This window comes from Meleagris gallopavo, chromosome 10 (assembly GCF_905368555.1).
Source record: "Meleagris gallopavo chromosome 10, MGAL_WU_HG_1.1, whole genome shotgun sequence".
NCBI lineage: Eukaryota > Metazoa > Chordata > Aves > Galliformes > Phasianidae > Meleagris > Meleagris gallopavo.
In genome coordinates, this window is record NC_139413.1 from 25,121,395 (window position 1) to 25,147,238 (window position 25,844).

Genomic DNA, 25,844 nt, shown 5'->3' on the forward strand with positions numbered 1-25,844 from the left:
CATAGATGTGGATTTAACACTTCAAGTGCCCCTTCAAAGCGGCACCATGTCCTTGCTTTGAAGTGAAGCAATAAATTCACTTCATACGTCTTTATGAGAGGTTTTACTGGAAATGAGAGTACATGTACTAAACAAAGTGTCAGCTTATCTATATACAAATATTTGCCTGCAACTTGGATTCAAAACAATGTATTGCATATTGCAATGCAATTTGTATTACATTAGCTTGTAATCGTGGCATGGCCCCACACTTGGTGCTCCATCTGTATTTAATGTCAGCTTCACTCTGAAAAATAAGCAGTATCAATGGGAAAACAGCTGAAACAGTTTGCTCCAGGTTGCACAGTGAGGACATGGGGGTAATACAGAGCCAGGGCCTTTGAGCATCCCCCTGGTGCACCTCTGGCTGTGCAGGGCCAGGAGCATGTAGGAAAAGCTCTGATGGCCCATCTTGCTGGTGGCTGGAATTATAACAATGCAGCATACAAATGCAGACACAACAAGGACAGAGGGACAAGATGCAGGCAAAGCATCCATCTCAGAGCAAGCACACAGCACAGAAAAGCAAAAGATGGATGCATTGCTTTAAAATAGCCATGTAGGATGCTTTAGGGTTACACCATGCCCTGAGGAGTCCCAGGTGCCCAGCACCATGGAGGCATGCAAAGATGCTCATTGAGGGAAGCAGCTTGCACCCTCAGCTTGCTTGTTATCCTTCACATTCCCATTGCATTCACAAAGCTCATTGAGGAATGGTGAATTAAGGAGTGGGGAAAGATGATTGTGCCAACATATGTTATTTATATGACATAAGTCATCACCATCGGGGCTGCTGCAAAGGAGACAGCAGCTGGGAAGCCGTGGGAGGGGTGGAGAGCAAATGGCAATTGTGGCACTTGCAGCAGCAGCAAGCTCCCAGTAGCCCAGAGAGATAAATCTTCAGGCTGTTCCTCCTTGCAGCAACGGCATCCTGCATCCCAGTGCCAGAGCAAAATGTGTCACTTTAGAAGCTCCCACCCTTCTGCCTGCTCCAACAAACATCCTTTCAGGATCTCCGGTGAATAAGGAACTGTTTGACATACAGCTTCCCTGCGGCTGAGCCCAGCCCTGAGAGCGCCTGCTTGTCTCTCCAGAGCTGTGTAAACACACACAGCACAATCTGGAGCTATTTTTTTTTTTTCTTCCTCTTGAACAGCAGTGTAATTGCTTCTTCAAAGGCCAAACTCCTCATGCCAAGCTCATCAAGCTGTCACTCAAGAGGGGAAGGTTTCAGGATGGGTGCTCCTCATGGTTCCCAGGGCTGGATGGATGCTGTTGTCGTGCAGCTGCTGTGTTGGAGCAGGACACAGCCTCACACCCAAGAACAAGCCTCCTTGCCATGCCAGCTCCCTCTCAGCTGCCCCCTGCCTTTCTTGGAAGGCTTGTTGGCATCACATTGGAGTGCAAGAAGGATGAAGTTTGTATTCTGGTGATGGAGCAGAGCTGAGAGCACTGCTCTTGACACATTTTCTTATGGAACAGGCTGCCCAGAAAAGCTGTGGGGGCCTCATCCTGGGAGACCTTCAATGCTAGGTTAGACGGGGTCCTGGGCAGCCAGATCTGCTGGGTGCCAACCAACCCACAGCAGCAGTTGGAGCTCAATGATCTTTAAGATCTATGATTCCATGATTCTCTATGAAGTTGTGATGCCAGGAGCTGTTCCCAGGACAAAGTAAGATTGCATTTAACCAGAATACCAGTGTACAGAGGTATATCATGGCCAAGCTTTCTGGCAGTGCTGGTCAGTGGCTGGTCAGTTGTTGGTCAATGCGGCTGAGTGCTGCGAATCCAATTCACCTCCCTGAGCATCTGTCTCTCTGGCCAGAATCAGAAGCAATGCAATGACGTTGGCCTTGTCCTACCACGTGGGCAATATCCTGATTAAGCAATACATTTTCTGCTAGAAACCAATTGTCATGTTCATGTTATGCAGGGTGAACACTATCGCACTGCAAGGTAGCAGAAAGAGATTCAATATTGGAGCCAAATCAGTTACAGACTTATTCCATAAACTTCTCACAGTGTCATTGTATTTTTTCCTCCTTTGATGAATAGATTTTCCCGAGTATGACAGATTTATTTTTTTTGTGGCAGGTATTTTTTCTCTCACTACACTTCATGCCAGTTTTCCATTAAATCTTAAGGAACAAGATGAGGTGAGAAGTAGGTTTGTTTGTAGCTGCAGTTTGATTTAGCTCGGTGTAGTTCATAGTTGAGCACTTTTTTTTTTTCTTTTTTAAACAACACATGGACTCTGTTTCCAAAGCTTTTGTGTGGCTGTTTGGAAATACTGATGTTTTTAGGAGAGGGGAGGAAAACTATAGGATCTGCAAATGGCATTAAAAAAAATTAAATTTTTTTTAAAAGCCTGTTTTAAGCATCACCTTCAAATTGGAGATTTTCTAAAAGATTGTGGAATATTTATATATAGTTAAAAGGGACTTTTTTTTTTTTTTTTTTTTTTTTTGGTAGAGACCTGTGGAATATATATGCACTACCAAGAGGAATTTCATTCCGTGTATAAAGGCAAGCCTTAGGTTTCCTCAAATTTCTTCAGAGATTTCCAAACCTATAAATGCTGTAAATATGATCAGACATTGCTCTTTATGAATTCTGTTAAACTGACGCTTTTTTTTTTTAAAGGATATGGTCCATGGTTTATTTTGCTTGACCCATATTTGATATTTAAGGAAATTAAATATATCTCACGTTTAGTCTCCCAAAATAATACGTGCAGTCCATTAACACGTGTTAACATTAATGAAAGCTTGGTGGTGAACATATAAATAGCACAGCTGACCAGCTGGTCTGTTAAACTAGAGCTGAGCTCTCCCTGCTGTAAAATATGCAGAGTGGATTCACAGAGATAAGCAGCAGTTGCTCTTCAGTTGTTTCTGTGCTATGGGCTCCTGGTTATGCAGTGACCAGCAGTGTGGTATTCCATCAGTGTAGCCAGAGTGCTACAATTCTTATAGATTCCTGGTGTTTCCCCCTCCAGCCCCAGGAGGAAGCAGCAGTTCTCTGCCTGCTGACTTGCACAGCAGTGTCTTACAACAATTACATGGCATGGAGCCACTTGTGTCCTCACCAACAAACATAGTGCACTATATACTAAGTTAAGGGGAAAAAAAAAGATAAATCTTAAGCTTTTGAATGTCCCAAACCAGGTACTTCTATCCTGTTATTCATTATCTATTCCATTTTCCTTTATTATTATACTTCCTAATTTCTTTTTCCCCTCAGATGGCAGCTGTCCATGCCCACCTCCACTGATGTCTATAGAGCTATGGTGCAAACACCATGGTTCTCTGATGGCAAATTCATTACCCGTTGGCTTATGCCTGCTTTTGAAAGCACAAATTGCATCCAAACCTGCCCCTTTGCTTTTCTTTTTCTTTGCTATATAACAAAAAGTATAGCACTATTAAGCAAGTTTGTGCTTAAATGAGTGCTACAAGCATTATGCTGAGGGTATTGAAGGTTGCTGAAGGCACCTCTTATCACCGATCTCTTATCACCAATCTCTTTGCATCACTTGGGGAAGGCTTGCAGGTGTTTTGCATCCCTCATTGCTGCTCTCTCCATCCCCACAAGGAACCTCCCTCCTTCTCCTGGAGGCAGTGAGTGTCTGTTGCTCACAGACAGGCGTGCTTGTAGTACAGAGGTGGTGGTGGGGGAGCTGAGGCCAAAGTTTTGATTGAATATCCAGATAAGATCTCAAACTGGAACCTCCTTCCCATTAGGAAGCTGCTACAAAGATTAAAACCTTAAATGTGATCTCACATGAGGTCAGAAAATTGATTCCTCCCCCCTTCAAAAATAAAAATCACATCCCGCAGAGAAATAGACAGACATGATGTGGGAGCTTTCTATAGGAAATATCAACAGACCTCAAGCATGTGTACCCCCTGCAAAGGTGGCGTTCATCAAAAAACATTTTCTTTACCACCAGACCTCATCCCAATTAAACCTGGAGATTTTTTTTCCATTAGCCTTTACCAGAAAGCATCAAAAAGTGGTTCCAAACTCCACTGACATCATAGGGATGCTTTCCAAAGGCTAATGGGCTTTGGGATCAGGCTGCTGGGTTTTATTCCAAGCTTTCACAACAGTGAGCTTAAGCTGGGCCGAGAAGATTTTCCTACATTACCTTCATCTGGGACAAAATTCCTCCCCCATGCAGTGGGCCTGAAGGGAGGAAGCCTCTATAAATCCCGTTGACTATTTGGAAGGGCATGGGATTATCAGCACGATCAAGGGGAGGGATGCCCATACCGATGGTTTTGCTTCTCTAGCTGAGGTGAGAGACAGTGGAGACAAGGCTGCCCAAATAGAGCTGAGAGGTTTACAAGGGATGGAGCAGGGAGAGCCCACAGAGGAGAGACCCCAGAGGGTCCACACTCTGCTCAGCAGCTTTGCTGGGCTGCATCAAAGAGGCTGTGCAAGAAGAGTGGCTCTGAATATTTCTGTGCCTTCCTTTTGGTGGTATTCATCCATCCAGAGTTAGACATTAATTAATCTCTGCCTAATTGACCAGAAGGCCTCAGATCCACAGTGTGTGAATATGATCCTAATTAGCTCACTTCAGGTTACGCATTGATTTTCTGCCTCTTGCCTTTTGGAGCTGTGGAGCAGCTTGTTTTTGAGGAGAACAAAAAGAGAGAAGGGCGGGGGGAGGGTGTTAGTTACAGCCATAAATTTTACAGTTAATTGGAAACCACATTAAATGGCAACATCAGTTTATAGATCAACTCTGCAACTTCTTGGTCGTTAAAGTGGTGGTGGTAGGTTATTGTGTTGTAGACTTGTAAAATATGGGCACCGTATTTGCTGGAGGAGAACTTAAAAAGAACAGTAAAATCTGCAGTGTCTTTGATTTCTTGTTTTGCTTGTGTTACAGCCGGCAGTACGGTACAATCTGTGTGTGCATCTTTCTGGGGTGTAAGCATTTTCAAGGCTCCATAGGGTAAACCTGATGGGTAATTCTGATCCAAGGAGTCCTCTGGAGAGATGGGACGCACCCTATGTCTCTCCTTGCCTGCTCCATCCAAGCAGGATATGGCCAGACCACACCTTATTTGCAGTGCCTCCAGGGACAGTAACTACCACTGCTACCCCATACATCAGCTGTGTCTGTTCTCATAAAATCATAGAATCTTTGGAGCTGGAAAAGACCACTAAGATCATCTTGTCCAACAAACAACCCATCCCCACCATGCTCATTAAATCATGTCCCTCAGTGCAAAATCTGCCCTTTTCTTGAACGTCTCCAGGACCCTCCATCAGGACCTTCAGAGCCACAGAGCATCATGTGCCTCTCCAAGCTCACCCAGGCACAAGGGCAAGATTCAAGTGCAAAAATCGAACTCGGAAGCAATACGAAGTGGAATCTCTTCCCAGACAGTGCCTAATCTTTACCTGTCTTCTGAAAACGTAAACATTTATTCTGCACTGTGAGGATCTTCTTTTGAAGGTTTGGCCCTGCTGGAGGCCAAAGCTTGTTGGAAAATTCCAGCTATGATATGCTGCCCAATGACCAATGAATTTTGCATTGATGTTTTCCTTCCTAACCAGAGAGAGAGAAAGCCATTTGTGGGACTGGTGTGATATTTGCAGGAAGAATTAGAATTTATAACAGCTCTTTAGGCCACATGTGTCATGAAGCCTCTTCTAACTGAGGAACAATAAGCGTTGCTTCACTATGGGGCTGGATGGTCACAAAGCTTTTCTTTAAAAAAAAATTATATATATGGGAGTAGACAAATGGAAATTCTTTCAGAAATATGATCATGAATAATGGGAAGCTAATTGTACAAGGTGAAATGTTTTATGCAATGCTACTGCTCATCATACTTCACAGCATCTTTCTGGATACAACTGCACTCACTTTGTGGAGGATAGCAACGAGATGGGACAAAGCCCATGGCTATCATGAGCCATGGTGGCAGTGGTGCAGGTGCAGAAAGGAAGGTAGACACAACCCCCTCTGGTTGGTTGTAGATGAAGGCCTTACTGTGGGTGGCTATGGGGATGCTGATTGCCTTCTTTCCTTCCTGGTTGAATTCCTACTGCCAGAAGAGCTGTTCTGCATGAAGTCCAGTTGGGTGGTGATGGCAGTCACCAGAAAAAGGCTATCAGACTTCATGTGTTGAGTTGATGGGATTGACCTTTCAACTCACTTTCTCTGAGTGGGAAAAACATCAACATTCTGGGCATGTTATGGGTTGTTCCTGCAGGGCTCACAAGGCCACACGTGAGACCTCACTGCACTCTTAGCTTGAAAGCCAGAAGAGCACCAGAGAGCTCTTTCAAGGATGTGTGAAGGGCCTCTTCTGTCTCTATCCTGTGAACAGCAAGAGCTTCTATTGCCTGCTTTTCAGACAGTGCTATAGTCGTGTGAATTCTAAATCCACTTAAAAAGTAACATAAAGACAGTTGGGCAAGAGTGATCAAACACGTCATAATCTTGTTACGTTTATTTGGTTACTTCCTAATAGAAAGAGTTGTAAAGGCTCTTAGTAACTTGGCCTTGGAGTTGCATAGCTTGCTACTCTGTGATAATTTCCTTAAGAAAGAAAGAAAAAAGGTAAGAAGCTGCTGTTCATCTATTACAATGGGGAAGGGCATTGCCTCTCTGCTTAAAATGTATGCACTTATAAGATAGACAATCTGACTGTTCTGCATTGAGGGACAAAGATATTCTCATGATCTTTTGCTCTGGTTTTTGTTTTTCATTTTACTCTATTCTGGGGGAGCTCTTCTTGTTTAAAGGGGGCATAAAGACAATATCTTCCACCAGGCTGAATCCCACTTTTGACATGTGAAAGTGCTCTAGGCACCCCCAGATGTCCATGCTGATGCAAGAGCAACTACTGGTTTCTATAAGATGTCATGGCCAGATCGTGGTCCTGGGGAACCTCATGGTGTGGCATGTTGTTAGTGCTTTGATACTGAGCAGGGGACCACTGGGGGGACCTTCTGTCCAGGGACAGAGATGAAAGGTGAGGCTTATCTCATCCAGGCAAGGGGTATAAGCCAATGTGTACTGTGCTCCCCTGCTGCAAGGAAATTCATTCATGAATTGGCCTTTGGAGACAAAAAGCTCAGTATCTCTTTGATAACAAATGCTTAGAACTGCCTGGTTAGTTGAATTTTGTCATTATTTTGATGTTATTCTCTTTACTGCCCCATTTTTTAAAATGAAGACTTTGTCAGGAAAATGTAACACACCCCTGAAAGGACATTATTTTTATTGTAAAATTTCCTATGTCCCCAACTAGAAATTCAAATCAGAGATAAAATCTGACACATCCTCACCAATTGTTTCTTTGGTGAGAGGAAGAGAGGGGTCATTCAGCTCTGGGTCTGACGTACAGGATACCGCTTGTGCCGTCATCCCTGATAACTTCAACTTGAACTTGTCCACTTTTGTAAATGAGGCTGTTTTATGGCCTTGCAGGAAAGATTTGGAGCTTTGTATGCTGTTCTATGTGATGACAATCTGCCCTGTTGTAATGGTGTTTAGCACCAGGGACCAACTTGATGAGGTGTGAGATATCCTTGGTGTGCTCAGAGCACATTTTAGGTGTGGCATCATATGATAGAAGGAGTCCAATGGGCCTGGGGAGAAATGTGTGGTTAGTCCTAATCTCTAGTATTGAAAAAGTCCTTCTAAATCCTTAAAGAAAGCTGAGAAGTCAGGCACTCGATTTTTCTTTCCCATTAAAATCATCATAAATTTAAACAAAGCAAAGCAACCACCCTATATACAACAATTGTTACTAAAGTCTAAGGGAGAGCTGTCCAAGCCCCAGTTTCTTGGGATTTTCATGTGGTTCCTCCAACAGATTCAGCTATACTGAGACTATTTATGTCTCCTCGCAGCTCAGTGATAAAATGTAGGCCTGTGGCCATCAGCAGCAGAAGTTCCTGCAAAGAAGAAAGCAGAAATTAGCATGGATAATTCAAACCACACTCCCGAATTGTATGGCTGGTTGTGAGCCCAGCCTGGATCTGGATTGCAGGCAGGGCCATCCATCATTGGAACTAGGTTGCCTGGTCCACCAGCAGGTTTACTACAATAAAAGACAGTGATGTCTTCCCTCTACACTGACACAGCCATGGCACAGGTGATATTATATGCAGCCATCATCGGGTAGTGTCCTGAATGAAGAAATCAAATTTCCTCCCAGCCTCCAGCCCACGTCTCATGGCACACATGAGGATCACTCACTTCTGCCACTCATGAGTGCAGGATTTCAGAGGTTAAGGCTGTTTATAGATGCTGGCTCCAACAAAGCCTTTTGTATTAGTCAGAGAAGAAAAGCATTATTCTCACCAGCCACTCCAATTTCTGTTTGTTTGTTTGTTTTTAATTTTGTATGTAACATGTAATTTCACATTGCACCATTGCCAAACAAAGCTCTTTCAACCTTTGTTTACAGAAGATGTGCTTGGCTTGGTTTTGTGAGCCTTCAGATGGCAGAGGAGAAAAATAGTTGAGACAATTGGAAAAGGCAGAAATTAGTTTTCATTCTTAAGGTGACCCAGAGCTCTGTTTGAGGACTCAGGGCCATTTTGCATCTGTTGTTGCTGCACTGGGACTATTCCAAAGCTGCATTTTGGAGCAGAAATGAACTGCTTGGTTGAGGCAGGGCAAGACTAATGTTCAGGAACCATGAGTGGGATAGGAATGGAGAGCAGCGAGTAATATCAAAAGTGGCATCTCATGGCCCATAGCTCCTCCAACTAGACGTGCTGGGTGCCGATTCATGATGCTTCTGCAAAAGTTGTGGAGTGCAGAGATGCATCCACTGAAATTAGGATCATGGCACCAAACTTCCTGCCTTGCACACATTTCTTGCCCATCTCACCACAGTGTGTCCTTCTACAGCCAAAATGTGCTTGTGTTTGTAATTGTTTGGGTTTCTTAAAGGATGCACCAGCACACAGAGACGGGTGCCTATTAGCAGCCTGATAGGCTGCACGCCTGCTGCTGCAGAGCCAGGAGCTCAACACTTACATTTTGGGACCATACTTGGTGGTTAACAGCAGAAGACATTGTCCAGCACTCCATCCCTGTGCACCACTGTTGCATATGTAGCTGAGAGCCTGTCAGCTTGGATATTCTGTGCACTTACTTTACAGGGAAATTGTGTTCTGAATTGTATGAGTGAGGAGAAAAATCATCTGTATGTTCCTGGCAGGATTCTACATCTTAGCTCCTTCTTTTGACTCCATTTTTTTGCCCGTCTTTCCTTTGCCCCTTTCAAACAGAAATGCATACGGGGTCATTTGATACTGGTATGTGTGTCTTGTATCAGAAAGATTAATTGTTCTGAAATGTTCTGTTTGTAATAAAACTCCCTTACAGTACTTGGGCTATATCAAGAGGGCTTAGAGTTGGCACAGATCAGTTATTCCCACTTTTGAGGACTATTTATAGCACCAGAGCAATACAAAGGAAGCCCATAACACCTCTGTACTTAGTATTCATTACATACATGCTTATTATATAGGTATGCATGAGATAAAGACAGAGATAAATTTCCTCAGCACAATGTTTAAGCTGTGCCAAAGAAGCAAAAATTCCATCCCCAGAGTCTAACAGCGAAGGCAAATAGGGTCTAGCAATGAAATCACAGATTATGATCACAGCTAAATGGCTTCTTTGAGCAAGGAGATGAGTTGGCGTATTTGCCCTGGGAGGCTGCCTCTGACATGCATGACATTATAAATGAAGAGGCACGAGCCAGATGGCAAGGATGTGAGCCAAAGCTGATAAAAGTGAGTGGGAGTATTCAATGTCAACAGGTCCAGAGCAGGCCTGCCATGCTGAAAGCTGTCCAAATGTAGCTGCTGCAGCTGGGTATCTCCCCATCTCCCCTGGACGGTGCTGTGATGTCAATGCCACAAGGCTTGGATACTTCACTCCTTGCCCTTAGCATCCCTCACCATCCCCATAAGGCAGCACTGCTATTTCTGCTAACAAGTAGCACAGGTGTAGCAGGACAGCTTCTTAAGTCACCTCCATCTCTGATGCAAAGACAGTTGGATTAGCAGCAGTTCCAAATGCCTGTGGGGTCCAGGAGGAAGCTGTCTGTTAGAACAATCTCTGCTCAGTGTGGCTGGGAGAAAGTAAGGCAGTGAGTTCATGATATCTGCACTTGTGCTGTAAGCCCTAATTGTACATTGTGAATATATGAGGATCACTTCTTCTCAAAGTGTAAACCAGCAAAGGCATAAAAATACTTTCTGGAACTCATCAGGTGGCAGATTAAATTAACCAGACCCAGCATAAAATCCAGTTTTAACTGCCTCCACCCAGTTGCTCCACAGCAAGCTGGTGAGATATTAGATAAATTTACTTCAGAAATAAATTAATTCTCATTAGGGATTTTCTAACAAGTTCCTTCCATTAGAAAGACACACAGGGGCTCTCTTTGTTAAAGACTGCAGCTCTTGTCTTGTGGGAATAGGTGGCGTTCCTTTCCTTACTCATCTGTGGAGGTTTCCAGCCAAGAACGGGGACACAACTAGCCAAAGAGAGGAGTCCACCCAACTAACTAATGTCATGTCACTGGAAACAGTGGAAAATGTTCTGTTAATGCTCTAGTTGGCTGCGTGCTCTCCGGAAGTAGTGCATTTTTCACAGAGGATGTTCCCATTAGCAGATCCCATTAACCCATCTTTTCTACTGGTCCCACCTTTTCCATTTCTGTTATGTTCCCCAGTCCCCAAAGCGCAGGCTCCTGGAGTTAGAAAGATGAGTAACAATATATCTTTACTTATGGAAAAAAAATTAAATCCCTATGGCCACTGCAAGAGGAGTTCTGCTGCCTCCAGCATGCTGGGGGGATTTCTGAGGAGATAGCATCAGCCCTAAAACTGATCAGGCTTTCCCCTAGCCAGCAGAGCTCCTTGCATGTTTATGTAATTATGGGCAGAGGTTATACTCCAACTCCTTGTGCCACATTTGCTCTTTAAATTAAAACACTCTGTTGTCATTTGGTTGGTTGGTTCCTTTTTTCCTTTGCACTACAGGGTGGATGTCACACTGAGTGACATGGTTCCAAGCAGTCACAGGCGTGGGTTGCTGTTTGGACTGGGTGACTGTAGGGGTCTTTTCCAACCTTAATGGTTCTACTCTTCAATGTGTTTCTAGGTATTGTGTCCTTCTCAGATTTCATTTCAGTAGGTTGGAGGTACCACAGGCTTTCGGTTTCCTCTATGAGAAGCCACCTGTTGCCTGGTGGTTCTAGTTGCCCTTTTCTAGGATTTCTTCTGGGATTTTCCTGGTCTGGAGGCTGCGCTGGGGGTCCCCAGTGACCTCTAACACCTTTTGAAAAGGCTTCCCCTCCTTCCTATGTCCTGCCAGGATCCAGTCTGCCTTTCTTATGATCTCATGTTGGTGTCTGTTCATCCTGTGATTGATTAGCACAGCTGGATCTTTCCTTTGTCATCTCCCTCTGGAGATGGACCGGACCAGGCTGCCCGACTCTATTGGGCTCCACTCTTGGCAATCCAACACCTTTGGGAATGTGGCATGACTGTTGGCTGCTCCACAGCCCAGGAAGCAGGAGAATGGGGTTTCCCAGGACCAGCAAAAACTCAGTATTCTTCCCACGTCTCCTAAAAGCTCCCTGGAGCAGATGCAGCTCTGGGAAACAGCTGAGTGCAACGAATCTCAAGTCTTTCACAAAACGCCATTTGGTCAGAGCATGATCATCCAGCTGCACTCAGGACACAGCTTGCTGCTTTTATGGCTGCACATATATCTTTTAGGACTAGAAATCAGCATTGTTTTTGTCTTTATGTGTAATGTTTGACATATGATGTAAATTTACTTTTACAGCATACGGACATAAAAGCTACCGTGACTTGGACTTAGGATTTATTGATTGTAGAAAACCGACTACCAGGTTTGTCGATTAACATTCTGCTGCACCACGGGGAAAAAAAGAGTCAAAATATGCAAGAGCAAATTTTGCACTTCATAAACGTTATTCAGTCTTTCAAAATCTTACCTCTGTAACTGAGTAATGAGGTTTAACAAGACTCTCTTGTAATTCTTAAGATGCTAAGCCTGGTAGTTCTTGCTGTGGGCAGATGGGTTTGTTTTGCTGAGAACCCTCATCGTGGGCATTTAATGGCATCTGTTTTGTTCAAAGTGCAGATATTGGGCACAACTCTCTCTTCTTCCTTTATTCTTTTCTGTTGTTGCTGTTGGTCTTTGGCTCAACCTACTGAGCTTTTCTAGCAAAACTTTTAAACTGTGCTTTACATGTTACAGAACTATATAACTGACAGAATGTGGTCCCTAGTTGTTACCATGGCTGGGTTCATGCAAGACTTTCTAGCCTGGCTTTATAATTCAAACCATTTTCATACTGCAAATGCATAAATAAGGAAGCTGAAGCTATTGAGTGAGCCATGCCTGCAGCTGAGTGAATGTATTTTGCTTAAAAGTATCATTAAAGCAATTTCCCATAATGTCTGGCAGGGAGTATGTTTCAATTAATGATTTTATTAAAAAGCGAATGAAGGGCCAAAGGTTGCTTTCCTACAGTCCTTAATTTCCTGTTCCAGTTCCAAATGCTGTGTGCAGGGGTTGCTTGGAGCAGGAGACACGGAGCTCCCTGCAGGATCAGCCCCAGCGCGACGCTCAGAGCTTCATGGCTGTTCTCACGGTGCAACTGAGCATCAGCAAACACAATGGCAAAAGCAGATAGCTATCAACTGCAGGCACAAGCTACAGGGGTGGGGAAATGTGCTATAGACTCAAAAGCGTTCTGTTTAAGATCTGGGATTTGATTTTCCTCTTCCTGATGTTTAACTTGTAGTTCCAAGGAGAGCAATGCAGAGAATGGGTCCTGAATCGTAGGTACATAGAATTGCAGAAGAACTTGGGTTGGAAAAGACCTTAAAACCTGTCCAGTTCCAGCCCCATGCCATGGGCTGGCTGCCCCACACCAGCTCAGGCTGTCCATGGCCTTGGATACCTCCATGGATGGAGCAACCACACTTGTCTGGGCAGCAGTGCCAGGGCCTCACCACTAATAAAGGCACATTTGCCTTTGATATGGATGTGCTAGTGGCACGAGATCACATATTTACTGCATCTTTTTGCAGCCTGGTTGGTGCTGGTATAGTCATTAAGGTTTACAGTTTGGTAAGCACGTGCAAGTGCTTTGAGTGAGGAGCTCCTAGTGGGCCAGCAATAAGTCTCTAACTTACTAAATGTTTGAAAAATTATTGAATAAATACTAGTGGTAGATATTAATAAAGTTAATCTATTTTTTATTAATAGCCTATGTGTGATCTAATATAGTTTTCTTTAAAATTTAGAACTCTGAGGCATGCATCTTCCTATCTGTAGACTTTTGAGAAACTAACAGAGAAGATACAGCTGCAGCAGTGATCACAGAATCATAGAATCACTAAGGTTGGAAAGATCAGTAAGATCATCCAGTCCAACCATCAACCCATGCCCACTCCATGTAAACTCCTTCTGTGTACATCCACCTTTCTCATGAGCTCCTCCAGGGATGATGACTCCACCACCTCCCTGGGGGTGATGTTAGAAGGCAGAAGCGTGGAGTTGAGCTTGGATGTGTGTCTGTGCTACCCTTGTGCTTGGGAAACCAAACACAAATCCCCTCTTGGTGCACAGAGGACCTCTGTGAGATGCAACCTGCATCTTTGCAGCATTCGTCGGCCCGGCCAACAATTGGCAGTGAGCAACATGTTGGTAAAACTTCAGTCTTTACAGTTTTGTTGTTGTTGTTTTTTGTTTTTAATAAAAGAACCATAATTTACCCCACTGTGAGAGCTATAAACTGTAATTTAATAATGTGTTTGTAAGGGGATGGCTCTTTAAAATATTCTTTTTAAAGGGTTCTATTATTAATAAGGAAATGTAGTATATAAAAATATCTAATTGCTGGGAAAACAGCATGATTATGATTTTCAGATATTTAGCATAGGTAAATCACTTTAAGGAAGGGATCTGAGTTTTTATGGTAGACTCTTGCAGTACAAGTCTTTCATTAAGTTTTCTGGGAATACTGTTCACAATCTGTACCGCGCTTTCAAACTACATTGAACATATGTGCTTTTATCCAGCTCTAATGGTGGATTCACAGATGTAGATTATTTTTTTTTTGCATGCAATATATGCACCTTTCAAGTAAAAAGAGTCTATTTTCCACAGGACGCATCTTCGTGGTTTGGGCCGTTGCACACCTAGGTTCAATTCTGATGAACTGACCCCAAAATATCAGTTTTAACATTTGTGTCTGGGGTACCTTTAATGCTCCAGAATCTCAGATCCAGAGCAAGCATAGCCAGACAAAAACATGCAATTTCTGCTCATTCTTGTTTGCAGTCATCTGCTCTGACACTAAATAGGATTAAGAATCACATAACTGTTTCCAGCTAATAGATTTAGCCTGTGGTTCCGGGGTTATTAATTCCAGATCTGTGCACTACCAGCTTGCCCAGGACTATAAATCTAATGTGGATCAGGCATGGACACATGATTGTGTTTTGTCAAATTAGCCAAGGGACATGATATGGAATTTATACCAGCTTTATACTTCTGTGCTTGCTGCTCCCCTGCTGTGCAAAGGCAGAAGATAGCTGCTCCAACACCAAGCTAGGATAATACTGAGCTGTTGAAAAAAAAAAACTGCTGTTATATGGGTGTTTTATTATCGTTATTTATTTTATTTTACTTTTCTTTTGACGAATGCAAACAATTAATCAGAGCTTGTCTATGTTCTAGCAGCATGATGCCCATCTGTCACATGGTATAATACCACCTATCTTACAGTTGGGTGCAAACCACAGCCTTAATTAGAATTAGCGTTTGAGCTCCAGTCATGTAGATACCCTTGGAAAATCTGAGTCTTTCTAGGGAAGTAACTATCATTTCCTTATCACTTGTTATGGATCAAGAGGTTTTTTGCTGCTTCATTGTATGCCTTTTGAGAGGTCTTTTATCTTGAAAAACGAGAATGTTACAGAGGACTCTATCCTTGTGTGCTATGAAGTTGAGAAGGCTCAATTTTCACTGCCTAGCTGTAAAAGCCTAGAAGGAGGAGGTCGCATTTCCTCATTACTCTGGAGACATGTTAAATATCAATTCCCAATGTTGCTGTGGGGCTGGGACTGGAATCTTACCTTGCCAATAAATGGAGCTCTCCTTGGCTCCAAGGCTCTTACATGGCCACGGGAGCACTGGGAAGGAGAGTGTGAATGAAGTAGGATGGCTGTCATATCTGTATTCTTGGCTGAGAAAGAACACGAGGTAACACATCATGAACAAATCATTCTCTTTTTCCCTTCTGCATGGATTTTCCTGTGGCGGGACTTGAATCTTTGGTCTAACTACTGGGATGTGTGCAGGGTTGACCCACAGCCCATCCACATCCGCTGAGGCAGGAGCAAGGCCAGAGGAGATGTTGGAAGTCACATCTCTTCAGTTTATGGGTAAACCCCTGCAGAAGAGATCATTTTACCTTTGGTATTTGGTAAAAAAAAAATATAAGAGATCATTAGGGATACCTTCTGGAGAGGAGTAGCCACAATAAATAATGTTCCACCTGGGATTTTTGTAAAGCAGGGAGCCCTACTCTACAAAAAAAACTTTGTTTTTTTGCCAAGTCTTTTCAAGAAGACACAAAGCAGGTAAAGATCTGCTCCAAGGAGGCCAACACGATGTTCTTGAGCTCTTCCATCATTCCCAAACAATACCAATGAGATTTTCACATTAACATGATAACTCATCCCTCTGAGTTACTTCTTCTGTGCTCTAATCTCTCCTTCCACCTGCAGGAAAGCCTCTGGACCCAAGGCCTTCTGCCTCATCAGACGTGAAAAACATCAGTAACACTTCTGCTTTGGATATTTGGCTGTGTTAGATACCAGGGAAGGGTGGAATCTGGATGGCCCTAGATGCTGTGTAAGGCCTGGAGGAGAGGATTGACACTGGGATGTAACTGAAATCAGGCTTTGACCCTTAACTTGAAAATACAAAGCTAAATTCTACCCTCATATTCCCTCTCCCCGATCCTGCTTGGTTCCCTACATGGCTGTTCTGTATTATGATCCCTTTAAATAAGCAGCCTGTCATTAGCTTTTATCCCAGTGCTTGCTCAGCCGGACTAAAGTCTAGGTCTCTTTGTTTTTAAGACTTGCATGGTGTGTAAGTGCCAGATGTTTCCCATCTCTTGGCTCTTGGTGAAATAAACACGAACTGCCATAACCTTCACCTTTCAACTCTTACATTACCTATTCCTAAAGTACAAAAAATGGATGTGTGTTTATGCTGTAAGGCTTTGAACTACCTTCCAGGTTTATGTCAAAAGTCCTATTCTCCAGGCAAAGATAACATATGAGAGTGAACCTTGGTGCTGCTATAAAATTCACCTTCCGTAGTAATGAAGTGGTAGTCTTCGCAGAGGAAAGTAGTCTGGGGGATTAGGGGCCATGTGAAGCTGGTCGGACTGTCAGGGAACAAATTGAGTTGCTCAGCTCCAGATTTGGCACTCCCAAAGAGGGGAGTCACTCCGTGATGGCAGTCCAGTTATTTTATCTGGAAGTAGTGTAAACGTGCAGAGAATCCATAGGGATTTATCTTACATGTCACAGCTCGCTGTGCAGACTGCAGTGAGTCCCTTTAATCTACTACAGTTATCTTCACAGCTTTCCCCTCCTACCCCAGCCAAATCAAAGCTAATTTGGAGGAGTCAATAACACAATTTTCATTATTAATAACAGCTCATCTACATTCATCCCGGAGTTCTTTTTCTTCCTCCCCCTCTTTTTCTCTTCATTTTGTAAATTCTTTCTCGAAGGCACTTGGGTGACACACAGGTCTTTTTCAAGTTCATGCTCACGTGTCCTAAAGGAGAACAGGGAATGTGTTGCCCAGAGATGCAGCTGGGACCAGCTGCATGGTGACACAACCCGGAGCTCTTGTGAGCAACCTCCCAACCTTTGGTGGCTCGTGGAGAAGTCATACAGTGACTTTTCCTCCTTAACTTGATTCAGGAGCCTTGCGCAACCAAACGAGGAACAAATGGTGCCATTAAGATTGCAAAAGCATTTCAGCTGGGATTTTGGGTGAATTATGCAAATAGGGTTTTAATTTGTGCTAATTCATGTCTTCCCAGAAAAAAAAAAAAAAGAAAAAAAAAAGAGGTTTTCCCTTGGGGGTGGCATTTTTTGGTCACAGTTTCAGCTGGAAGGTAAATTAGCATGACCAGAGTGGTGAAATACCTTAGCTGCTATCCACATGTGCATACAGAAAAGCATGAGTGTTGCTCACTGTAAATGAACTATGGCCACATGTTTTCCTCACCTAACGCTTGAACCCATCTTCCCAGGAGACCAGGGCAGTTCTTGCAGAGTGTAATCATTACTGAACTTTCTTTTGTGTTTTGATATCACCGGAATATCCTCCCCGATTTTGTTTCAATCCTCAAGCCAAACATTTGGAGGCTATTTTATAGAGCGCCCATTTTGGAGGGTTCTGTCCTTGGAGATGAGAGAAATGGTTTGAAACCGGAGCCTGAACGATGCCTGTCTCCAGGCACTGATGTGTCTCTGCAGAGCTGTAGAGTGCCTGGCCTCTTTTATGACCTCTCAGTGCATATTTCCTTAACTAAGCTGACTCAGGATGCTGGGGTCACTGAAACATACGTTATTTCAAAGGCTGGGCTGAAGAGTACATGGCATGATCTTTGTAAATTCATACTAAACTGCAGATCAAGAGCAGTTGCTGTTATTCCTGAGTGGGAACAAGAAAACAGCACACTCTGTACCTATTCTATATCCCTCCTTGTATATGCTCAGGCCATTCATTTGTATAAGCACACATTGCAGGTAAACTGAAGTAAATGCTGTACTTTCAGCTCTGGCACATGCCCAGGTTCCTTGCTGAATGACAGCTTCCATCATTTCCTTATCCTTCATCAGTGTCTGGTGCCTTTCTGTCTAAGCTCCCATCTCTATGTGGGTTTAGACACAACTTCTCCTGTAGGCTGGCCTCAACCAAGTCACAGTACGTTCCACTGTCATTCTAAAATTCAAGAAAAAAATTCATATTGAATTATCCACATAATACCAATTGGCTCAATTGTCCAGCATGGGCCTTATTAGAGATCTCTGTAATTTTTGAAGTGTATATGTGCTATGTATGTAGATGTTTAAGTCATCCATTATGAGACTGCATTAATTTAGCTGTATCCTTAAATTCTGATAACTTCACTCCTGTTGGACAGTGCTTTACCTTACTTGCGGTCCCTGCTGAGGCTGAAGTCTTATTTCTGAATTACCACTCTGTACTTCTGAATACCATGCTTGGCAATTAAGTGCCTAACCAAGTTTTGTTTTAGTTTAGATGATGACTTAAATAGCTTAGTAGGTAGATGGAGGATGGAGACCTGGACAAGTGTTCAACTACCCTCACTTTTGAAAAGCTATTTTTTCTCCTATAAATGGCATTTCCCATTTATTCAGTTTGTGTCCATTACCTCAGGCTATTAATGGAGTTGTTAAAAAGGATTGGATTATTGATTAATTGGTATTAACCCCTGTAATGCACTCCAGTGCTCATACTGTCCCTGTTATCATTGTAGTTACACCTTCTGCCCCACTACATTGTCACTCAGCCCAAGCTCTTTGCCCAGGATGTCAGTGATTGCTCTGATAGGATCACAGCAGTCCCAAAATCAGATATTCTAGTGAAATCAACAGTAATTTTGCTCAAATAAAGTGACATGTAAATTCCTTCCTGGCATCTTCCTAGCATGCTCTAAGAGCACTATAAAATAAAACACATTCTGTGTATTTTGCTTTTTTCCTTATTACCTGAAGGCAGTAAATCACGGAGTTACAGATGTTACCTCAGTCAGGAATAAAACCATCACCTTTAGCATTGGTTTCAGTGAAAACACAAACACTTCTGCAGTCGAAAGGCAGAGTTTTATGGCTGCGGTTCTTTGGAACAACTAATAAATATTTGTTTGCCATTTCTCTCTGGAGCAACTGTCTACTCGCTAATTTACACATCACCAAGAGGCCATTTAACTCTTGCCTGTAGGTATAAAACCCTATCCATTACCATGTCACTGAAAACATAAACTATCTGAAGGCTGGGAAATGTTTGGAAGTGAATGGAACAGCTCAGCCCACAGCAGGCCATCTCCAAGCAGAACTCAGCATCCCTCAAGAGCCTTACATTTTCTGATTTAACCTACACGTGGTGTTTTTGCCCTTAAGATTGTGGGCACCAGCTCATAACTCCCAGCCTGGGAATCAGGTGTCTGCTCTTTCCTGGGTTTATTTATAAATGTACATCTTAGGCTTTTATGCATTTGTGTTTTTTGGAAACCTCAGCTGTTTCCCTGGAGATTTGTGCTTCATCAGTTCCTGTCCCTGGATCCCTGGTTGATAAGCTGACTTCTAAAAGCCTGTGAATTAGCTGCCTATGGTTGATTGTTTGTTGTCCTTCCTGTTTGGCTTGAGAAACCTGCTTTCCATAAAAATATCAAGAGAAATGCATCTGAATAATTTATTTTTGCTGTTAATTACAGTTCTTCCTTTTGTGCCTCTTTATCTTCCCTGTTTATGCCCAGCCCTTGCAACAAAAATTTCTCTATGGATTGAGCAGCAGTGCAAGTGCACTAAGATGTAGAATCATAGAATCTTAAGGTTGGAAAAAACACTGAGACATAAGTAACTTATCAACGTCAGTGCATCTGTAAGGGCACACTAAATGGACTCACGGGTGGATCCCAGACCAGACTGCTCTCATTCATGTCTTAGATGGGCAGATTTTGTAGGAAGTACAAGGAAGAAAGTTCTCACCGTGTCCTTTCACATAAGGTTCACCCAGAAGCCTCCTCCAACTTTGCTAACATCTCCATTACTGCCAATGGCAGCAATCAGTGCAGGTGGTGGAGTCACTGTCCCTTGGAGGTTTTCAAGAAATGGTAGATGTGGCACTGAGGGATGTGGCTGTGTGGGCATGGTGGGGATGGGCTGCGGTTGGACTTGATGATCCTAGTGGCTTTTTCCAACCTTAATGAGCAACCTATGCCTTTCCAACCCTATGCCTGAGCTGGAAACAAGTGTTTGGCCACAAGCGAAGATGCAGATAAGCCTGATGCTGTAACAACCTGCCCTGAGAAGCATTTGCCCCAACTGTCTCCTGCTCTGTTAGACTCTAGCTTTTTTTCCTGCATGGACATTGCAGAGCATTCATATAAAAGTACAGCAAAACACTTGAAAGGTGACATTATTTATAGCCTCTCATAGTACCTTCCTTGTGCCACTGACTTATGAATATACCTGTAAGCTCACGAGAATGTCTCTTTTTCAAATGTCAAAGTCTGTTTGGGCACAGAAGCCATCTCCCAAGCACCAGCATTTTGCAAGCCAACCATCTTCCTATTGCTGTCCAACAATAGCCCATGAGCTCCAGGTTTGGCTTGCATCCCACCATAGTTTGTCGAAAACACCAACACCAAGCTGGCCGTAAAATAAAGAAACTTTCGTTATGATTTTTTATAGCTCCCAACTACTGTAAACCATGGACGAATAGAGCTGCAAAGCTGGTCATTAAACTGTCTGCTCTTTCCTGTTTGAACAGGGCCTCTCCAGGGCTTTTGCTGCCTCCACCACCGTCGGTCAACATCCAGGAAGGAAGACGTTTCTAAGGAAACCACGGAGGCTTTCCACCAAGGTGGTTGCATGAAAGTGCTGAACTGGTGAGAGTGACAAAAAGCAGTTCATTGGATAATGTAGAAAAAGGTAAAAAGTTATTGCACACAGACTGTTTTTATAATGAGGCCATTCAGGCATAAAATCACTTTAAATAGGTAGTTTGTTTCCACATTGCAGAATTATTTTCGTCCTACTCTTTCAAGGGGCAGTTTATCTAGGCACAGTGGTGTATAAATAATAAATAGCCCTAGGGGCAAGGCTTTTTTACTTTTTTTCCCCTGCTTCGTATCCTGTTGCAGTTGGTCTCGGGCTGCAAAATGAATTTTGTTTTCTAAAATAATATTATTTACTTTGAACGCAGTCCTCTGCAAGATGCCATGAATTCTCTTCTGCAATTGCAATGTCCCAAACCAGACAGGAGCTTTTCAGTCCAGTCATTTTGCTAAATGGCTTTTCTGTGGGTTGCAGAGTGGCTTGCTGGGAGGACAGGTACAGGGCCATTAGCTCACAGACCTCCAAGAAAGCCGTGTGTGCATCCAGTGTTTGGACCAGGTACTCACATGTGGTGCAAATGATCTGGGGATAAACCCATGGAGACCTGAGATGTAGGTTTGCTGTAAAGGTGGTTGGTGTGAGAAAGAGGTGACAGCTGACATACTGGGAATACACCACTTAGAGATCCTCTGGACAAACAAGACAGGTTCATTTCTTCTGTCTCCTGAGATATTGCACATCTCCTGCACTAACTGCATCTGATATTGCAACCAGCAGACTAGAAGGCCATGCCAAGATCTGCTTGGAGATCTGGAGTCTTATCCTGACTTCAGGGAGCTTCCAAGCTTTGATCCCACGGTAGTGTCAGAAGGTCTGGAGCAAGCCTGCCATCAGCACCCACTTGGAGGAGCCAATTCAGGATCTGACTCACCAGCCCAAATTGAGATTCCTTGTTTAATTTGGTCATAGATCCCAGCTTTGCTGGTATGCTTGACAGGAAAGAAAGGGGGCTGGGGACCTTTTCCTTTGCACCTCTTCTTTGGATTGCCTTCTGTACGTCTGAAAGGATGGATGATGGTTGTGGAAGAGTCAGGAAGACTATATTTGGACATGGGAGACTTCAGGCTTGGTGTGGAGATCCCAGAAGGATGAAACACACTGCAGGTGGGCTCTGGGAGAGGAGCAACAAGGATTTGTAGTAGGGAAGGGATTAGGTTCAATGAGCTCTGGTGAACAGCTTCCACTTCATGTGCTGGAGAGGTCCAGTCATTGTGTCACAAGTGTGGGCCCAAGGGAAATAAATAGAACACGTTAAGGAAGGATCAGCCTGAAAGGATCCAGACGTGCAATAAAGTCCCAGGTTGCTGATGGGGGAGGGAATGAAATTCCTGCTCTCCTCAAAGCAGTGAGTGATTAGCTCTAAAAGCCATGTGCCAACGCTCCTCCGGCTGCTGCTGTTCAAGATAAAATAACAGGTCATCTGTTGGAGCAGAGGTCCTTCCAGACTGAGGTCTAATTTCTGTGCTCTGGGGGCTTAAGTGCTGGTTCAAAGGTCACCAAGCAGCACCAGTCACCGAGCAAGGACGAAGCTCATTTTCACTCAAAACAGAGCCTGCAGAGCAGGATCCTGCATGCAGTCAATCACACACAGCTTGGATCTGCACATTCTCAACGGAGAAGGAGATGTTTGGAGATCAATAGTGCAGACGGATGGTGCCAGAGCAGATGCTGGTGCAGAGATAGGGCTTACCTTCCCTCACGTAGCCAAAAAGCTTGAAGCACAGAGCTGCAGAATAAATTGTAGGAGCTACAGATAAGCTTGTGGGGAACCTCCATGGATCTGCACACCAAAACTCCACGGCTCCGTCAGGAACCACGTTATGGCTACGCCAACTGTGCCTTTGGCTGAGTGGTGGATGATCTTCATCCCAGCAAAAGATGCTTGTGGGTAAGTGAGGATTTCACTATACTCTTCCCTTGCAAATAAATAAATAAATAAAAGCACTTCCCCTCCCCATCCCCCCCCCCAAAAAAACCCAGAAACTTCATATTTGTAATTTGAAAGGACTTTTCCTTTCAGTTCCATGCCTCTGGTTTCTTATTACTGGAATAGCAGAAGTTAATAAGGTTAATAGTGTGAAACAGAGTGAAATGAGTAGCACCAGAAGCACAACCCAGGTCCTGCTGGGTGCCTGGCACACTGCTTCCCTGCCCCAGTCGGGAGGGGGATCAACCTGGCCTGGCAGATAGTAATGGCAAGTGGTCACCGTGGAGCCTGGAAAATGGATTTTCTTTTTTCCCCAAATAGCATGAGAAAGGGTATACCTAAAATAAACGAGAAGCCCTTCATCTACTAGGTAAGGAGATAGGGAAAACCACCTATTCAACACAGAACTTGTTTTAGAAGGTCAGATACAATGGTACCAGAAACTTTGGAAAAGTAAACTAAATAAGATGCACAAGAACTCAAGGCCTTTTTTGGACTAAATGTCAGTCCACGTGTCAGCTGGGCAGTGAACTTCCACCTGGTCCTCTTCAGCCTTTGCTTTGCTTCTAACAAACCAAATATTTGCAATCCCTGCTCGCCCTTGGAAAAGCCATTGCCCTTCCCCAGGAGCAATCCACAAAACCTAAGAACAAGCTCCAAAAGGTCTGCAATACAAAAGCTCTCAGGGGCTGGTTGAGGTGCTCTGCAAAGCATTCAGGGCTTTTGAATGTTTGTTCCTTTTAGGCACTGAGTGGCTTTTTTTCCCATGACAAAGTGATCTATTTCACAGCTTTTAGCCCAAAGTGTCAAGCACTCAAGCAGTAATTGGACCTTAACGATTGCTAATATATTTCAGCACCTAAGGAATCTATGCAAGAAAGGCAGGTAAAGGATGGAAACGGTCTGCAGTTAATTCCTGCCCTCCCCTTGCAAGGGTTTGTATCCCCTGCCTCCCAGTCTGTGTTTTTACTGAGTGGCAATTAATTAAAAAGATCAAGATAGAAGAAAGATGGAAACCTTATTACTGGTGTTATATTTCCATTCTAGTTTTGCCCAGGGAAAAAAGTTTCCCAGGAGATTAGCTAATAGTTAAGCTATTAAAGGCCTTGAAACTGAAAAGGTTATTTGCAAGGTCAGGCAACTTGACTAAGCTCGTAGTTTCAAAATTATCCTGGGTTCCTTTACTAATTCATCGATCAAAATGACACGTTTTAAATTACAGATGAAAATGCAACAGATTTAAGTTCCCATCATGTAACCCCTGCATGAAAACTACACATTACAAGCTTCTAACCATAGTAATTTTAAAGCGAGAATGGAACATTTGTTCTTATTATGAAGTGCTGATTTACTACAAATTCACAAGAAGCTGAACCAGCCTTCACACTGAAAACACACCATCTCCCCAGCCACTCTCAGATACAGTTAATGCAGTATTATTCTTCCATTAGCCTTAGTCATCTTTCTGATTCCTAGTTTAAAGGAAGGGATGCACTTCCATGAGGTGGGAAGCAATAGAGAGATGTAAAGAACGGCTTTTATCATGGATTCACTTCAACACTCTTTATGGGAAGCCAAGAGATCTGCAGGACATACAGATGGACTTCTATACAGTAAGGATGATGGAGCACTGGAACACGTTGCCCAGTGAGGTGATGGAGTCTCCTTCTATGGAAATATTCAAGACTTGGCTGGATGCCTACCTGTGCAACCTGCTGTAGGGTACTTGCTTTAGCAGGGGGGTTGGACTCAATGTTCTCTTGAGGTCCCTTCCAACCCCTGTGATTCTATGAGCTTCTGGGACCTGTCTGTCCTTCTAGGGTGGTTGTATGGGGTTTGGGGCTGGCTCTGTCGTTCAGCTGTGGCTCTGTTTTGATTTTAAATATAATGCTAGGGCTGCCATCTGGGGATGATTCCAATCTGGGCACTGCAGGTAGTTGCCTTTGAAACATCATGCTTTGAAGAGGTGATTTGAAATCAGGTGCAAAGGGTAACTGTCTGTTTTTCTCAGGAAGAACATGGGGTATGACCTTGGGAGGGGTCGAATAAACCCACATTAATACATCCAGCCAAGAGTGGAACATCCAGAAGAAATCCATGTTATGTTTGAGGTGGGGCCATAAAATAGTCAGAGTGGAGGTTGTGACCGGGGCTTTTGCATCCCATGCACAATCCTAGAATCTCACAAGAGCCACATCACCCCAGAGCTGTGCTGTCATGGCAGAGGCAGTGGGGTTGGTTTCCTTTCCATCTGGCCGCTCTGCATCCTCCAGCAAAGGAGTCAGCATTTGTGGCTGCAGCTGTAGCAAAACCCATATGTCGAAGTTTGGATCATTTTCTTTCCCATCCCAGGCATATGGATTTGTGGCTTGTTCAGCTAATCGCCTTGCTGGCAGGGCTGCACACAGCTTAATAGCCATGGGGAGGCTCAGGGAGGAGCTCACCTGTCCTACAGGGCACTTCTCATTCTTTCTCTTCAAAAGATGTGACTCATTGACATAAATTTCGTAGACATCCAGTGAAAAATGCTACTGGATAATAACAACCTCCTTTCAAAGTCTCTGCCATCGTATGTCCCGCTACTTCAAAAATTGTTCCTGTCAGGATAATGTGTTTATAAGTTGGTTTTTTTCTTTTTTTCAATGTGAATCAGTTGCAAAATATTCGGGCAGAGGGACATATGGAAATCATATGAGGCTTTACTGCGTTACACTTGAATGTGATCCCTGGAGGGCCAGGACTCAATGCAGGGCTGCCCAGCACCACCAAGAGGGGATGCATGGGAGGAAGGGAACCTGGAGCTCCTTAGTCTTTCATTTCTGGGGGATCACTGAGCTACCATGGCTGGCAGCAGTGTTTGGTGATGGTCAGAAATCTCCCACTGAACTTTTTCCAGAGAGGACGCGGGATTTGGTTACATGAACACCATCTGTGTTTTCGAAGCGTTTGTTTTTTCTATCAGAAACTGAAACCCCCACTGGAGAGCAGCCCAGGTCCTGGATCCATAGCCTGATGTGAGGCTTTGCAATGCCCCGAGCACAGTGTCACCCATCACGGTGATGTCTCCTGGGCTGGCACCTCTCTGCTGCCA

The 25,844-nt window shown here is 43.7% G+C and overlaps 1 long non-coding RNA gene across 3 annotated transcripts in view; it reads left to right on the forward strand.

Annotated features, from left to right (window-relative positions):
- LOC104912435 (uncharacterized) overlaps positions 1-25,844 on the forward strand; it is a 159,776-nt gene that overhangs the window by 68,792 nt on the left and 65,140 nt on the right. For 2 of the 3 annotated variants that reach the window (XR_014885286.1, XR_014885285.1), the window contains exon 3: positions 20,699-20,859. This is a non-coding gene — a long non-coding RNA (uncharacterized LOC104912435). Of the gene's footprint in view, positions 1-20,698; positions 20,860-22,389; positions 22,715-25,844 lie in introns of those variants that run through there. The other variant, XR_014885287.1, reaches the window with a different exon arrangement.